The sequence below is a fragment of the Oncorhynchus mykiss genome, chromosome 28 (assembly GCF_057628025.1).
Source record: "Oncorhynchus mykiss isolate SJ-2025 chromosome 28, ASM5762802v1, whole genome shotgun sequence".
NCBI classification, from domain to species: domain Eukaryota; kingdom Metazoa; phylum Chordata; class Actinopteri; order Salmoniformes; family Salmonidae; genus Oncorhynchus; species Oncorhynchus mykiss.
In genome coordinates, this window is record NC_143049.1 from 5,053,384 (window position 1) to 5,072,500 (window position 19,117).

The 19,117-nt window shown below is 38.9% G+C and overlaps 1 long non-coding RNA gene across 2 annotated transcripts in view; it reads left to right on the plus strand.

Moving 5' to 3' along the window:
• The first annotated feature begins 5,659 nt into the window (after positions 1-5,659).
• LOC149970671 (uncharacterized) overlaps positions 5,660-19,117 on the plus strand; it is a 36,862-nt gene continuing 23,404 nt past the window's right edge. The window contains exons 1-2 of one of the 2 annotated variants that reach the window (XR_016492892.1): positions 5,660-6,168; positions 16,545-16,696. This is a non-coding gene — a long non-coding RNA (uncharacterized LOC149970671). Of the gene's footprint in view, positions 6,169-10,431; positions 10,656-16,544; positions 16,697-19,117 lie in introns of those variants that run through there. The other variant, XR_016492893.1, reaches the window with a different exon arrangement.

Below are 19,117 nucleotides of genomic sequence, written 5' to 3' on the forward strand. Positions count from 1 at the left end.
CCTTGTGTGAAGTTATGGCCTACGCCTTGTAACCTAGGATACTTACAGTTTTATGGTGGTAAGAGTAGGCCTAGGCCAGTCTATGGCTACTTTTTTATTTATTTTTGTTTTATCATTTTAGACATGATGACGAGCTCCTCAATGCCTGAATCTGAAAAGAGTGAAGAACTCTCCCACGACAGAGAGCGCGTTTGTCTTGTGTAATGAGCTGCGCGACACGCCTTGAATTGTAATGGATGCTTGAGCTTTGAGCTTGAACTTGACCGTCGAAATGTGCCTCGTGGGAACGCATGCGCGAGTTTGCCCCGTCCTTTTATGATGCACAAGTTGGTGTCAACTCTTATTATCGTACAATCAATCCCGCTTCAAATGAAGGGACATGAGGTGCTGGGGAGCTAGTCTCTCTCGCACTCAAGACAGCGGAGGAATTAACAGCTCTCTCTGTGAAGAAGCCTTTGGGTAAGTTTATTTTACAGAAATGTTTACTTGAGGCGTAATATTTTGACCAAGCCTTCTTGTGAAACGTTAAACGAGATATGTATTTTATTTTTTAAAAATACTGTATGAATATCCAAGTAGGCCTATGCTAAATATTAGCCTATCATAGTCAGTTTGAAAACTTTTATAGAGCATCATTAAGATTTGCAAGTGTGACGTTCGGCTTGCATGTATCCTAAACACTTTTTTAAAAGTAGGCTAGGCCTATTCGGACTTAATTCGTTTCGACTTTTCATCTTCTTTTAGAAAATGTCGTTAACATATTTTCTTACTTCCTTGCAGATGACTTTCAGGCATAACATCAGGTAATTAAAACTTAGTTATTTTTTTTTTAAACAGAGAAACATATTCCACATTTTGCAGTAGGTTGTTATTAGTTAATCATCTTCAACACATAAATTATTCAATGTCTACATTTCAAAATACAGTAAAGTAGACAATAATGTATTTGTCTTATACACTTCATAAACCTCTGTTAATTAGCTCCCAAAAATGTTTGACACATATCTTGCTACATTTAGTCCACGATTCAGTGGTCGAATTCTTATCAGGATCGTTCAAATTATTATTGTCCTGTCAATATCATAAAACTGCATATCAAACTTCATTTTTGTCTTATAAATCAGTGCCAAAATACCTGTATATAAACTTGATATAAATAATCATGAGCATACTGAGATTACGCAATCTCTCAATTTTCTCTCAACATTGTTGATAAACAGTAGCCCAGTCTACATTATACAGCCAAATAGCTAGTGTTACACTTGCAGCAATGCTTAAACATGAACCTGTCTTACTTTTACATTTCAGTTCTACTAGTTATTTATTGTATTCCCCTCTGAAAACAACAGGTGTAAGGTTCGCTCAGTTAATAACAGGTAGGTTACAGTAGCCTAGTGAATGTGGCCCTAAACTGAGGCTGTGTTGAGGCCTACTGTTACTACCAATAAGGGTGCACCAATTGAAGGCCCGGACATGCTCACTTGAATTCATCATGACTTGTTGACCGCCAGAAACATAGACATCTCTATTGATGTTTGAACTTTGATGGCACCATGCTGCCACCAGAAGTTACAACACATTCTTATCTTCTTAATGAGAAGATGATTGTGGAATGTTTTCTATCAACGGGGAGGATAGTTTGGTAAACCATGAAATGAGTTCTGCCATAATGTGCGTGGCTGCTGTAGTCCGACGCAAACGCAAATATTGTAGTGCCGCGCTATTCAATTAATACATGCCCGCAGGAACCAAAATACTGCTGTTTTTATTTTCTCCTTGCCAGTTAGGTAATCAATTAATTTCAGTGATTGGCCAGAGACTTCACTCACCTGTTGTCCCTGGTCTGAATTCCCTGATTTAGAGAATGAAAATCAAAAGTGTTTGGCCCTCCCCCTCCACGACTGTTACTGAATAGACATGGTGTAGTTTTTCTCTCCACTTGGTGGTCTACATTTTATCCTCCATCAAGAGAATAAATGTATTGTGCTAAATTACATTATACAGTCAGGCAGAGAACTTGCTGTGGAGGGATAGCTTTGATCTTTACACTTTTTGTCTCTAGATAGATCATAGTTTTTGTTATATTGTTTTCACTGTTTTCCCACGTCAAATTATTACATGCAAAATAGACATAATAATCAATTAGCTCTCTGTACAAGATTTCAATTCTGTATTTAAATACACTTGTTTTACTATTGTGATCAATTCTACCTCAAGAGAAAAAATGCGATGACAGTAGCCTAACCTGTTAATCTTGTTGAGTAAAGGTGTGAGAGACAACCGTTTTAAGGCTTCACACCATGATGTATAAACACACTATACATACTCTTATAACTAAATAAAATAGCTGCATTGATGATGTTAAACAATTTGCAGTTATTCTACTTTGAACTAATTATTTTTGACACATTTAAACTACATTTTGAAGTTGAACTGCAAAATCACTGAACTTCATTGTAATAAATGTGGTATTTTCTGGTATACTGTCAGTTTTTATTTTGAACATATAATTTATCATATAATCTGTTGTTGTTTTTTGAAAAGGCAGACTTAACTGGCGAGTCTATGACCACTTTTCTTTCACGTCTTTTTGAATCGATCGCATGTCATGTACCTCCAGAATACCTTTACAGTCTCACTATATAATTTATTCCGTCATATTGGTCATGATACAAGAGGCATAATCCCCCCAAAAGAACCGCTACGTTATTTGAACAGCATTGATGCATAGAACACGCTCCTTTGCAACGAAATGAAAGAGGTATGTCTTCCCCTTTGTGAAATGTCATTTCTATATTATGAACTTCCCAAATGTGTCACAGCTGTAAATTATACTGTGAAATCAAATCACATCAATTCTAACTTTATTCGAAACGCATTTATGTAAATACACTTTAAAATAGACACGTCTCCGTTTATGTTACCTTCCTTTTCTCTAAAGAGTTATAACCCTAAAAAAACCTATCGTCTCTATTTCATCAGGATGGTTTTTTTATGCGTTGTTAAAACTGTTAATATATAAGAAATTGCAACCAAAAACAATAGGCCTTCTGGTTAGTTACTTTGTGAGTCGTGTAGCAAATAGGTCTATTTCTCAAAAAATAAATAGCCTACCATTTAAAATGTAAAATGAAGCGTTTGATGCAAGTTTCAGACGAAACGAGTTTTGTTATAAATTAGGTTACCAAAACATCATCCTTATTAATATGGTCTCAGGATTTAAATGGCCTGTTGAAATGAAAGTAAACTCACCACGATTCTGTGCTCCTGCTGAGTCTATAGATGTATTGTTAATTTGTTACTGAATTACAACATGATCTGGACAACTGGGTTGGTGAATTTCTTTACACTTGTTAGTTTTCCTTAGGATCAGTTCAGTTGGTGCTAATCTAACACTTACAACGATCTTCAGCCAATACAATCGAATATCTATTTGACTCTGGTGACATTTTGTGGTGACATTTTAACATGTTGTCTTGCTTACATCGTTACTTAATTACAAAGGCGTAGTGTTCACTAAAGACTCAGAATGAAGCACTGAAAAAAGTAGGGAACCGAGAAAATGCAGCATTTAGATTTCTGTGACCGATTTCTGTGACCCAGTTGTTGAAGGTGTGTGTTTGAAATGTAATCTGACAAATGTATCATATGTAAGCTGCTTATCTTTCGTTTTACAAATGAGAAGACAAGCAAGCAAATTAAATATTTTCATGGATGATACAGTGTGTAATATACATCAGACTAATAGGATACACTAGGTTACGGATTTGTGTGAAGAGGGCATTAGCCTATATCTCACACCAATATTCACAATATAGCTATCGCTCATTAACACTAGCTGTTTAACATGTTTATTCGTGTAACCAAAATAACTGTCAAGTTTACGTGCTGTATTATACTGTAATGAAGAAATTAATTTAGACGTACGGTTGAAACTACAATGTAGTCCAATCCAGACGACAGTGTTCACGTCCTTTCTCGCCAGAGAGTGTCGCTGTTTCTATCATTCGTGTAAAGTAGCCTGACCTAGGACACAGTTTCATAGTGATGCATTTTTTAAAAAAATGGTATTTTACTTTTATTTAACTAGGCAAGTCAGAAACAAATTCTTATGTTTAATGACGGCCTATGAACAGTGGGTTAACTGCCTTGTTCAGGGGCAGAACAACATTCCCGTGTCCCTTTACATCAGATAATTATTGCAAATGCATGCAAATCAAATGTGTTCGATGGATGTATGTGTTTTGTCCATGTGTTAGCTTTGACAATGACTCCACACCTTGTTGTTTTTCCTCCATTCATTCCGAGAGATAGGTGGTTCTGTATCTAATTTCTTTGGATTAGGGTTAGATAGCTTGCTACATTCTTAGCATCAAATCCATTATTTGAGAAGCCCTACATGTATTCCTTATTATTGACATGTGATGTAAATATAAGTAGGCTACCATAGGCCTATAGGCTAAGATGAGTCGCCTTTGGAATAAATAGTCCCAGGCCCACTGATGGAATAGATACATTCGAGCGTATTTGGTTTGATTAATAGCACAACATTGCTGGATATTTTGTACAAAAAAAATGTAATGATGAAGATAATGAGCTGCTGCATTCTCGTTCGTAAACAAATACAACTAGGATCCTTAAAGTTTCCGTATATAGGCTATTGCTATCAGATTCTGCATATGTACAGAAACATTATATTCCATTTATATTTTTCGTTTTTCTAACAGGAGTAACAAGCCTATACAAATATATATTAGAATAAAACTGTTTCCATAGTTATTAGTTCCATAGGTGTGTGTGTGTGTGTGTGTGTGTGTGTGTGTGTGTGTGTGTGTGTGTGTGTGTACGTCATTTACCCTGTTCTTTTTCCTCCTTCACTACCTGACAGTAACCATCTCGTTTGCCCTGTTATATTTAAACTTCCGTTGTTTCTTGTTTTCATCCCACATTGAACCATCTTAAATAACACTAATATACCCAGAAAGAGCCTCAGGTAGGGCTAGTAGGTAGGAGTAGGTAGGCTAGCCCAGTGTGTAGAAGGATAGGCCCTGAGCATTATTATTCCATAAAGCAAGGCCGAATCATTCGTATAGGCCCTACACGTAAGCTCATCGGATAACATCCCCTGGCCATGCGTGTACCATAATGCGCATTTACAGCTTAGTTGTTTTCTAATTTCCCGCGACAAGCGCTGCACCTATCACTTCCCTGTGCAACAGAAGACAGAGAGGCAGAATTGTCATCACCAGGCAGCAATTATCACACTAACATTGAACTTGACCATCAACACCGTTGCTATGGTGGCGTTTCTGTCTCGTCCCTAAATCCTGGCAGAATGCCAGGAGGATCACATTGAAATAAACAACACCGGAAAGCGTTTATTCCCATCTTAACGGTCCTACATCATTCTGAAGCTAAGGAAAGCAAAATAATACATAATTGGAACTGTTTTCTAGTGAATGCAAGGTAGGCTATGTCATAGGCTATTATGTCTGGCATATGAGCATGTGATGGTGCTGATATTCTTTTCAGACCAACATCCTTTGTATTGTTCCATATTTCTGCAAACAGTCATCTTTTGACAAATGTGATACGTCGCCTTGCTCCTCCTCCCCCCTCTCCATCCATCCCCTCCTCTCCCCTCTCCATCTCGTTTGCTGCACTCTCCCTCTTTATCGCTGTCTTCCTCACGCACCCTTTGCTCTCTCTCTCTCTCTCTCTCGCTCTCTCCTCTACGCTCTAGTCGGTTGTGTCTAGTGGAACAAAAACGGTATGGAACGTACATTTTGAGAAGCGCAGAGAATAGGCGATCACGCAGAGTAGGAACAAAAGCCGTCAGTTGTGAAAGGACCAAACAGTGGAGCTCCAGTGTTTGGGTTTCTGGCCACGTTCGCCACTGACGCGTGAGAGGAGGGGACCGACAGTTTCCAACCGCTCTCTCTCATCTAGGCTGGGGAGAATACTGTGTTAGACTCAATAGCACAATAACCCTATGTTTAGGGTCTCTCTTTCTTGCCATTCAAGCACAAGTAATCCATTTTTGAGGAAAATGTTAGTAGGAGGAACGTCATTGATGAGATTGATGAGCTATAGAAACTTTTGTAATAGGCCTATATTATCAAAAAGGAACTCTGACACTATTTTGGATTATCAAAAGAGGCCCTTGTTGTAAGTATGAAATCTTTTCTGTTGGTAATATTGTTAGATTGTCAGGCTAAGAGTTTCGTTCACCTGGTGATTGATGCATTTCTACGTGCATTTCATCAGGAATCATTTGGTTCGTTTTGGGTCAATATATATTTGAAAATGTCCAGTTGTTATTTGAAACTCAAAGTGTTATTATTACTATTATTGTGATTATTATTATGATCAATAGGCCTACCACTACTTCTCTAAACTAAATTTAACTTTATAACTCAAATCCAAAACATCATCGCCTAATAAGGATTAGAAAGGCCACCCCGTGTAGCAGTTTGGAGGTAGGCTTCAGAGTTCAGTTGGGGGATTGTTCAGATCCTGGGAAAGTGTTTCGGGGCCTACGGAGTGGCGTGCTGTCGCTAGACCATCTTGTTCTGGGGACCCAGTGTCTCCCAGCGGTTATTGTTATGCTAATGTTTCCAGCTCGTCATTGAACTTGAGGTTGACTTCTTTCATTTCGGCTAATTTTTCTCGGTCACTTGTTTGTGGGAAAATGTTCAAGGGGTCTGCAGGCTGTCAATACAATGCACGCCAAGCCAAGGAGGATTTGAGTAGGCCTGTGGACTGATTTAGGCCTCCACACTTGTTTCTAAACCTAATTTGAACGAGGTTACAGTAATTTCTCAACCTGAAATTGTCTCGTCACTTTTTCACTCATTTCAAATGAACAGGGATTTATTTTGAGTATGGATGTTAAACTCTATTTCCCTGGCTGATAATCGTTGAATTTATTATGCTAATATCCTATGATTATTCTGAGCGCGGCGTTAAGCAGATATGCATCTGAATATAATTTAGCATTTATGACGTGGCATGGAATGAATCAAATTAATTTAATATAACAGTCATTTTCTGTTAAATGCTATTTCCAGTTATGTAATTTAGCGGCAACAGGTGCGGATAGTGCAGGCTTTAGCCTTTGTATTGTAGGCCTAGGCTACAGTATGGCTACAGTCTATGCGTGAATATCAAATTATTTATTGACAAATAGAATGCAATTTGCCATATATAAACTTGTGTTTTGTGAAATGTTGAATTATGGGGACTGAATTTGGAGGATAGAAATGAAGAAAATGAATATACATACATGCTAAATTCTATTTTGAACAACAAAGAGTAGGCCTATGCATATTTTGCTTTATGCTTATATAGTGATTTTGTATTATTTGTGTTTACGTAATTTAGTAGACCTTGAGCTCTCGTACTGATTCTTTGAGCTCTCGTACTGATTCTTTGAGCTCTCGTACTGATTCTTTGAGCTCTCGTACTGATTCTTTGAGCTCTCGTATTGAATCTTTGAGTTCTCGTACTGTATTTATGCTCATGCTCAGATGCTGGTGCTGGTAATCACACTTATGCCTTACAGTAAAGCGCATGCTCAGTGGGCTGCAGGCTTTGCTCATCCAATCAAAATTCGATACGATGATCTCAAATCATCAAATTGCGTCATGCTGATATGCCCACGTCACGGGATGTCTTGTGATAGGGTGATACTCTTCACATGGCTACAAGTACTTTGTCTTCCCTGAAATTTAGTAGGCCAAAACATATGAGGAATGCTGTAAGGAGCTACGCATGTCAGACTTGGACAAACAACCTTTCTCATGTTATAAAACCCATGCCGGATAGCCCTCGATTATAGCCATACCATGCCTTTATTTGAATTCCTTAGGATGCAGCCCCGTTTCTTCATAATTATTCTGAGCCTATACAAAACGTGTACTCCACATCAATATACCTGCCTCCCAAGGTGTACCTCCGTGATAACGATTTGACTCATGTGCAATAATCAGATACGCTATCTGAATCAAGCATGTATATTTCGTTCTGTTTACATCTCCCTTTTCTCTATTGGTAGTTGTGCATGCATTGTAGAGCACACGCGTGCGCTAGAGAGTATATGCCTTTCAAACTATATGAGTACAGTGAGTTTCTCTTCTGCCTCGTTTCAGTACATCGGACAGTTCCCTTTATCAAAAGATGTAGGTTGTTCATTATCATGCAATCTCATGATCTCTTTCTAGGCTAAAATGTCCGCCCTAACATGCTTGATAGCGAGGTAAATCCGGACTGAATACACTATACGAAGTATGCCTACAGCAAGCACACTGCAGAGGAAATGTATAGAATTGGTCTAGCTGTATTGCAGCCCAGTGGACAGAGAGCGTGAATAGAGGCTGAGTGAGGTGGATTCATCTGCTTTAACGAAATGAGTTAGAGGCAATTTGTAAGTCATTGCTTTTGCAAAGCTTTTCAGTGAGGGCCTCCTGGTGCTTTTATGTAGATTAGAATGAACACAGTCCTACTTACGTATGTGTTGGTGTAATGAAATGTGTTTTTGCTATGTTTTTAGAACGTGTTTTTGGCTGTGGTTCGATCATGTGTAGGGAGAGAAAGGATGTTCTGGTAATCATTCAGGTAGAGTGAATACTTGAGTTAATGCACACCTTCCTATAACAAGTCATCATGGTGAAAAATGTCAAATTGTTGCCTTTGAATTAGGGGATCGTAGGTTGGAAATAATGTGGATGAAAATCCCATTCGCATGCTTATAGTGAGAAAACTGAAGGAGCAGCTGTGACGAACATTACTAGCTGCTGAGATCAACAGGTGAGAGAGAATGTAGGCCAGACAGCTAGTTAGTTGACCCAATTCACTGCTGCTTATGTGAGGCATGAATTAGCAAGAGCTTTTTAGCTGGATCTCTCAGAAGACGAGAAGCTCAGAAATGAATTTTTGGAAGTTTTCGCAAGTAGGCTAATTGGATAGAATCTTTGAAGCACACGTTTGGAATATGTATGCACGAAAGAGATTTTCTGAGGTTCTATAAGTAGCCTATGCCTAAAAACACAGCTCCGTTGTTACAGCATTCTTATTACTTTGATTGGCCTACATATTTTTGGTATTTTGTTCAATAACGTAGGCAATTATGCCTTAGCGACTTTTTCAAAGACAATATGAAGTTGACGAAAAAGCCCAAACCAAACACGGTCTCTTTCTTTCTTATTATATAATTCGTAGATAGGGCTATACCTCAGAAAAACTCATTGAAATGTTAAAAAGAACATTGATTTTTGGTTAAACGTAACCCTTGTTTCGTGAGTAGCCTATGTATTGGTTATATTTTGGACAGTGTAATTTAGGAATTTTCACAGTTGTGATGTCTATCATATTTTCCACTTGACTTCCCCTGATTATTTTCATGCCTTTCATATTATAAAACATTTCATATTTTACACAACTGTGATTACTATGTGAAAATATATGGGGTGCATACATCGAAATACTAGGCTATTCGTTTGTATTGAAAATACAATATTGGAGAACACATGCAAGGCCAATTTAAGTGATTAAAAAATATATTATCTAAGAAAGACATTTGTATTTTTGCCCGGTAAAAACGTATACACGACACCATAAAGTGCAATTTCATTAGGTAGTTTTGGGGATGCCTATGCCACCCACCGTTAAGACAGTGACCTATTTTCAGTAGAAAGCGGCCTAATTTCTACTGAAAATAGTCCCCTGTCGTGTGGCACAGGCATCCCCAAAACCACTTAATGAAATCGCACTTCATGGTGTCGTGTATACGTTATTGAAACACTATCTTCTTCAATTCTGTGTTTTGAATTTTAAATCGTTGATAAAGCCTCTATGCCTGGTTTTATGTGTTTCATTCAGCGCATATTTCCAAAATAGACCACTGAGCATTTTATATACGTATGTATAGGCCTATTTAGCTTATGTCAACCACAGCTGTAAAGGTGTGAAACCATTCTGACTAACCAGCAGTGTTGCATGGGATACTCAAGCTAATGCTCAATATTCCGATTGACATCCATATGCTCTTGCTGTAAATGTCAGGGTTGTAAAAGCCTTGGCTCGCTGGTTGACTTGCCTATGCTGAGAGTGTGTTAGGTGTATATACATTTTATATTAAGCTTGTGGAGATTATAATAGGCTCTTTCAGTTATATGACTACACCACAATAATGAATTTACATAGTGGAATGCACCATGAGGTGGCTATTTACATTTTACCGTGTGTGTGTGTGTGTGTGTGTGTGTGTGTGTGTGTGTGTGTGTGTGTGTGTGTGTGTGTGTGTGTGTGTGTGTGTGTGTGTGTGTGTGTGTGTGTGTGTGTGTGTGTGTGTGTGTGTGTGTTGTGTGGTTGTCAGGGCGGTTTGGGATTGGTAGGCTGGGAGCGCTGGGGAGTTAACCACTGAGCATGTTGTGAGCTCTCTCATGCTCGTCAGTTGCAGCCTGTGAGTCAGGGTGGAGACACCGTTCTGTAGCCTATGGATATATGCCTTGGTCTATTCTCATATAGTCTACTTTCTTCAACTTGACACTGAAACTTTGATTTGCCTTATAGGCTATCTACACATTCTAACTAAAAACACATTTTAGACATTGGAAAGAGAATGAACGGAAACTAAGAACTGTACCGGTACATCTGTGAGTATGCTGTCTTTATTTGAAGATGTGCATTATTTTTTATTGTATTGTCAAAGTAGGTTATAAGATATAGATACTATTCTGAACTGTATTAGGCCTTGTGTGAAATTACATTTTGAGGATGAGCGGAGATAGCCCATAGAAGTTAATTTAGCCTATTGATGGTTTTAGGTACGCAGCTTTTCGTATACCCTCGGCATTTTCTCGCTTTCTTGCCAATATTAGCAATAACAACATCCTAAGCATGTTCGTTTCTGGGAATTGGAGGCAATTAGGCTGTTATTCTGCAATGTAGGTTATCCAGTGCATGCATTGCCTATCCAATAGTTTTGAATTTGGCCTATGTAGTTTATCTGAAAGGATAAGCCACTCTAAAGAAACCTCTGTCTTGTTTTGAAGATGACATTTTATGGTTTGAAAAATGTGTGATATTTTTAAGATTCAAGTCGGTAAGTCTTTGAATTTGATCGATAACCAGACTGTGTGTTTGAGTGCGTGTGTGTGTTGTCGGCTACGTAGAGAAAATTCCATAACATATCTACATAAATACACAAATAAATATATAAATGGCATGCGTACGTACATATGCTGGGAACCCAGCGTTGTGGTCTATGGCGCTATACGGTGTGTTGGTGGTGAGGGGGAGCCTCTCGAGTCTCTTGCTCCAGCGACTGTTTCGGCTCCATGTGACCACGAACAGCGGCTCCGTCTACGCAGCGGACCCTTTAAGCGAGGACGGGTTAGTTTGTGTCTTTGGTTATCTAGCTGTATGAGTTATAATTTCATAAAGCTAGAGAACCGAAAGTATAAACTAATTCCAAGGACTTCAGAAGCCGGGGCTGCGGCGAGGTGACTATGTCAGGGTGGGGAGAAGGCATACGCGGGCGCTGGATGCTGCGCAAGCCTATGCCGACGTGGGAAGGCAAGTCTATTCCTGCCTGCTAAAATACGAAAAACAGCGTTGAATGTTGTGCATTCAAATAGGTGTGAAATTATATAAAGGAATCAGTTTAACCTGATGTATCTTCAATACGCTGGATGCGCTGTCAATGGGAAGCGAACGCTCGAGGATCGTGATGAAGGGGCCTAATGTAAATATTTGAATGGTTATTCAGTTACTTTATAAGCGGAAAGGTCAATGAGGTAGGCCTATATAGAAATGACTTGTTACACCGTTTTTATGACAGGATTATTGCTGTTAGATCTGGAGAAAAATAATAAATAGTTACAACACACATTTCATCCGATTGGTCAATTCCGAGGTATCACGTGGTTCTGGAAGCAGCGATATAAGATTTCTCTATGGAATGTATAGCCTCAGTAGTGGGTTTAAATATATTTAAAATGATCTTGATATTCAAACCAATATATGTATCTTCCTTCTATATCCTACCTGTATTTTAGGCCAAAAAGTAGGCTATGATGGGAGGAAACATGGGAAACAATAAGTTGCATAGCTTACTCCCTATGCTACCTAATCTTTTTAAGAACAGTCATGGAATATTACAATTGCATTTTGTGTATTATAGGAGTAACAATAGTCTTCATGTCATTTTCAAACGTTAGCTTGTATGCTACCTGTCAAGAACTCAGGGACAGATGAATGTTGTTGGCTACAGCAGCCTATTGTAGGGTGAATTAGAAATGTATCATGTGTTGGGCTAGATGTCTGAAGTGGGATACAGATGATGGAAATCCACTCAAATAACAGTACTAATAACAATACTACATAAAACATTTCACTGGATATATTACTACAACAACCAGGGGCCCGGTTGCATAAAACACCTTAAGTACATTTTCCCCTTATCTTTTCACTTAAAGTTTCCTTGACTTTAAGTCAGTTGCACAAAACATTAAATGGTGAATTTCTCCCTTAAATGAAGTGAAAAAGTAATGGGCGCCCATGAGGTCCCTTAACTGCATCATTCAGTATGGATATCAATGTAAACAGCGTCTGTGGAGGTGAATGTTGCTTTCATCTGCTCTGGTTACAAAAGGAAAACATCAACCAGCTACTGTGTCTAGCTACTTAGCTAAACTATGGAAGGTCCGTACGATAGCTTGACGTCTAAGAAAGTAACATAAACAATTCCAGAAATAAATAACTACAAGGAACTTGGTTTATTATCTTCTGAAGCAATTTGGTTATCCTGTCTTGATTGTAGAAGTTCTATCTCACAAAATGAAAGCCATCTCTTTGAGGAGACATTTAGTCAATGAATCAGGCCATCTCCATGGTAACCGGATACTCTTTCTGCCATACATGCCTTCAAACTACCGTAAAATCCCTTATGTATGCCCTTACCTAAGGAAATATTTTAGGGGTTCAATGCAACACCCTTAAACAATTCCCTTAGACAAGGGAAAACTATTCCTTAAGGGAAACACTTAAGATGTTTTATTCAACCAGGCCCAAAGCCTACTTTACAGGGAGTCCCTAATGTAAACTGGATCTCTTTCCTCCACATGCTGTCCTACTTTAGCTACTACATGCTGTCCTACTTTAGCTACTACATGCTGTCCTACATTAGCTACAACATGCTGTCCTACTTTAGCTACTACATGCTGTCCTACTTTAGCTACTACATGCTGTCCTACTTTAGCTACTACATGCTGTTCTACTTTAGCTACTACATGCTGTCCTACTTTAGCTACTACATGCTGTCCTACTTTAGCTACTACATGCTGTCCTACTTTAGCTACTACATGCTGTTCTACTTTAGCTACTACATACTGTCCTACTTTAGCTACTACATGCTGTCCTACTTTAGCTACTACATGCTGTCCTACTTTAGCTAGCTATGGTTGGTAAAGTGGGACAACAAAAAAAGACTGAATTACAAAACTGAAACAAAATATTGGCCACTTTTTTAAAACATTTTTTTGATGTGCCAGTACACCCTATGCACATTTACATCACAATTCTTCCCAGTGCATTGTTTAGGACAATTTAATAACCTTGACATCAAAACCATAAAAAGCTATGTCCCTGATCTTACCGAGTGCTTGAAGCTTGCTCCACCCCTCTCTATGACATCACACCAATGAAGTGATGTGAGTTTGAGCATGTGAAATCTCTGTAATGGCTTTACTAACTGTCCTTTTGATTTCCTCTTGTCAGACCATGAAATGAACAGTCAGGATTCAGGTGTCCCAGTTTACATGATATCCCATTCTTTCCGAATTCACCCAACATGTTTTTAGGAGAGAGACACAGGCCTGGCTTCTGTGTAGGGTGATGAGGAGGGCTATTTTGAATGCACACAAACCAGATGTGAGGTTGAACGTTGACATGTTGTAGCTGGATAGTTCCTGTACTGTTTACTGTAGGCACAGAATGTATGCAAATCACTCTCTCCACAAGAAGAACAGGGTGTATATTGGCTACTTTGTACTGTATGAAAGATGGCGATATATCCCCTATTCAGCTGCAAAATACTCAGTACCAGGTTTGTGTTGCCCTTGTGTGGAGAAGTAGTGAAATGAATGTATATAGCTGGTCAGTGACAGATTCTCAACATGTTATGTAGCCTGTAGTGTTTTCTTCCTGCTCAATATTCGCCGACAATGAACACATAACTGCTGACAGCTTACTGCTGGAGGTGCTGAAGTTCTTGAAGTAGACGTTGATTGCACATAAACAATGGCTTCGTCTAAGGTTGCAAAATTCCGGGAACGTTCAATACATTTCCTGGTATTCCAGGAATCCTGTTTGGCATTTCGTTAAAGCTTCTCAACTCAACAAACTGGATGCAGTCTATCACAGTGCCATCCGTTCTGTCACCAATGCCCCATGTACTACCTACCACTATGACCTGTACACTTTCGTTGGCTGGCCCTCGCTTCATATTCGTCGCCAAACCCACTGGCTCCAGGTCATCTACAAGTCTCTGCTAGGTAAAGCCCCGCCTTATCTCAGCTCACTGGTCACCATACCAGCACCCACCCGTTGCACGCGCTCCAGCAGGTATTTCTCACTGGTCACCCCCATAGCGAATTCTTCCTTTGGCCGCCTTTCCTTCCAGTTCTCTGCTGCCAATGAATAGAACGAACTGCAAAAATCACTGAAGCTGGAGACTCATATCTCCCTCACTAGCTTTAAGCACCAGCTGTCAGAGCAGCTCACAGATCACTGCACCTGTACACAGCCCATCTGTAAATAGCCCATCCAATTACCTCATCCCCATACTGTATTTATTTATTTATCTTGCTCCTTTGCACCCCAATATCTCTACTTGCACATTCATATATATATATATATATATGTATTCTGCACATCTACCATTCCAGTTTTTAATTGCTATATTGTAATTACTTCACCACCATGGCCTATTTTTTGCCTTCCCTCCCTTATCCTATCTCCCTGCACATGCTGTATATATACTTTTTCAACTGTATTATTGACTTTATGTTTGTTTATTACATGTGTAACTTTGTGTTGTTGTATGTGTCGAACTGCTTTGCTTTATCTTGGCCAGGTCGCAGTTGTAAATGAGAACTTGTTCTCAACTAGCCACCTGGTTAAATAAAGGTGAAATAAAAAAATACAATACAAATAAAAGCCATGGAATATATTGAAGTTACCAGAATTATTAAGCCCTAGCTGCATCTGAAATTGCACCCAGTGCAATATAGTGCACTATTTTGACCAGAGCCATATGGGCCCTAGTCAAAAGTTTGTGTACTATACAGTGCATAGTGTGCCATTTCAAACAAAACCATTTAGTATTCAAGTCCAAGTGCAAAGTGAAATTGGCAGAAAACTCTCTCAGTTTGAGTACTGTCATTCGGAGGAGCTGATACAACAGTTTTTGTATAGAATAGAACCAAGTAGCACAGTACAGAATAGTTTGCCTATTTATTTGAAACTTAGAATGATCATAATGATCTATCTTTGGCTGATCTATCATAACCCATATTATATTTGGAGGATGAGGAACATAGCTCAGTCTTATGTATGTGTGTGTATACATAAGATATGCTACTGGGTAGTTGAATGTTAGGTGTAGAATTGAAATGAGAATGTAGGAAGAAGAGTAGGAGTCTCGTTGGGCGATGTATGGAGGATTAAGACTGATCTACACGGACTCTTCCTCAATCTGTGTATGTTTTCCTCAGAAAGGGAACAAAAGAAAAGCTATATTAGGTCTACTTAAATGCAATTGAACAATGATGGCCTTACTGACACCTATCTTTGCCATTGTAGAAATTTGGTGGACAACTATCAGAATTATTATCTGAATTTAAGCTTTGGTACAGTATCTTAGCAACTAGCTTCGACACATGTGAGTTGGCTAAATTCTATGCAGGAGTGTTTCAAACTGTGTGGTTCAGATTTGACCCTATTATTCATTAAGACCTTTAACATACATTTCTTAAAATGATCATGGAATAACATTTTATTTACAATACTGACTGCAAGCTATGGGTTTCCGTTAGAGTAGCTTAACAATGGCATGAAAATATTTGTGAGATTCTCTCCGTATTTAAGATGTATTGCATAGGCTGATCCATGAAGTGTTCTCAATTGATAGAATACATTATGTATTAGTACATGATTTATTTGATATAATTGACATTATTTCATTTATTCAGTCCTACATATGCTTTTTGTATCCAAATCCTTCCCTATCCTTCATATATATATTTTTTAACCTTTGTTTAACTAGGCAAGTTAGTTAATAACAAATTCTTATTTTCAATGACGGCCTAGGAACAGTGGGTTAACTGCCTTGCTCAGGGGCAGAACGACAGATTTTTACCTTGTCAGCTCGGGGATTAGATCTTGCAACCTTTCGGTTACTAGTCCAACGCTCTAACCACTAGGCTACCTGCCGCCCCATATGCTTAATAATGGCTAATAATCTCAATCATTTTTTATTTCAGGAAGAAGTCAGAGTGAGTGTACATTCTGAAAGGTGCAACCCTGTCAGGAAACAAAATGGTGGGTCATGTTACTTGGGGGTCTCAGAGACCAGGGACTGGGAAGAGGAAGAGGGCCCAAGTAAAACCTACAAGGAACAACCATCAATTCACAGGTAAGCAATACTATAGATAAAACATCAAATATGTCATATTTTCAGTGCTTGACTTTGACTGAAATAGCTGCCGGTACTGTTTATACACTCAGCAGAAATATAAACGCAACATGTAAAGTATTGGTCCCATGTTTCATGATCTGAAATTAAAGATTTGAGTAATGTTTTATACGCACAAAACGTGTATTTCTCTTAAATTTTGAGCACAAATATGTTTACATCCCTGTTTGTGAGCATTTCTCCTTTGCCAAGATAATTCATCCACCTGACAGGTGTGGCATATCAAGAAGCTGATTAAACAGCATGATCATTACACAGGTGCACCTTGTGCTGGGGACAATACAATTTGCAATTTTGTCACACAACACAATGATGTCATTTTTTAGGGAGAGTGCAATTGGCATGCTGACTGCAGGAATGTCCACCAGAGCTGTTGCCAGAGAATTTAATATTAATTTCTTTCCCATAAGCTGCCTTCAACTTTGGCAGTACTTCCAACCGGCATCACAAGCGCAGACCACATGTATGGCGTTGTGTGGGCAAAAGGTCTGTTGATGTCAATCTTGTGAACAGTATCCCATGGTGGTGGTGGGATTATGGTATGGGTAGGCATAAACTACAGGCAATGAACACAAGTGCATTTTATCGATGGCAATTTGAATGCACAGAGATACCGCGACGAGACTCAGAGGCCATTGTCGTGTCATTCATCCGCTGCCATCACCTCATGTTTCAGCATGATAATGCACGGCCCCATGTCGCAAGAACCTGTGCACAATTCCTGAAAGCTGAAAATGTCCCAGTTCTTCCAGGGCCTACATACGCACCAGACATGTCACCCATTGAGCATGTTTGGGATGCTCTGGATTGCCAATATCCAGCAACTTCGCACAGCCATTGAAGAGGAGTGGGACAACATTCCACATACCACAATCAACAGCCTGATCAATCTATGCGAAGGAGATGTGACGCACTGCATTAGGCAAATGGTGGTTATTCTGATCCACGCCCCTACTTTTAAAATCCATAGATTAGGCCTGATGAATGTATTTTTATTGACTGATTTCCTAATATGAACTATAACTCAGTAAAACTCTAACTCTTTGGAGTTGTTGCATGTTGTGTTTATATTTTTGTTCAGTATATTTAGGTGCAGAAGCGCCACAATACTTTTGAGCTAGTATCCTATAACATGAACAGGAGCTCAAGCAGTAGAACATTTGAGGTGCTGGTATTCAGCTCCGGTGAGATCCTGCCCAAGCTACCTTTTGGTCTTCCTATTTTGGTGCATAATATTGAGGTGTTATTTTCACGGTGTGAAAGAACAGGTGCAGACTTAAAGCGTTGGCCCTAAGAGTAGGCCTATATACTTTGATTGAGAACTCTGTGAGTTATGCACATGAAGCTCTTGCTTGTACATTAGGTACTGTGGTGTAGCTACTAGCTAATGCAATCACTGGTCAAGTCATTGGTCATGCCAGTGTCTTGTATTGCTACAGAATATCTTTAGATTTTGCAGAAATGGAGTCCAAGTTAGTCCATTACGTTATTGAGATAAGCTTGTTTAACTAGTGGTCGTATAGTTGTCTCAGTTAATAGGTCATCTTGTGTTTTGGGAAGAGGCTATGTAAGAACACAAAGCTGTGTGTGTGGATGGGGGATTGTTTGTGGGGAGCTAGTAAGGGAGTGTTTGTGTGTGTGTGTGTGTGTGTGTGTGTGTGTGTGTGTGTGTGTGTGTGTGTGTGTGTGTGTGTGTGTGTGTGTGCGTGTGCGTGTGCGTGTGCGTGTGCGTGTTTGTGTGTGTGTGTGTATGTTTGTTTTGAGGACAAAGGTGATGGATAGATAATTTATACCACTATTTGGCAGTATGGTAGCTTTCCACACACAGTACATAATAATATAATAATTTGAAAGGTACTTAAATAGTTTATATTTATTTAATTTAAGATTTCATTTCAAAACATTCAGTGATCAAGTTCATGTGGAAAATACTATTTGCATGGTTAAAATAAAGACCTTCTCAGGAATTAATATCGGCCTATAGAGTATTTGTATGGTTAAAATAAAGACCTTCTGAGGAATTAATATCGGCCTATAGAGTATTTGCATGGTTAAAATAAAGACCTTCTGAGGAATTAATATCGGCCTATAGAGTATTTGCATGGTTAAAATGAAGACCTTCTCAGGAATTAATATCGGCCTATAGAGTATTTGTATGGTTAAAATAAAGACCTTCTCAGGAATTAATATTGGCCTATAGAGTATTTGCATGGTTAAAATAAAGACCTTCTCAGGAATTAATATCTCTCTCTCTCTCTCTCTCTCTCTCTCTCTCTCTCTCACACTCTCTCTCTCTCTCTGTCTCTCTCTCTCTCTCTGTCTCTCTCTCTCTCTCTCTCTCTCTCCGTGTCTCACACACAC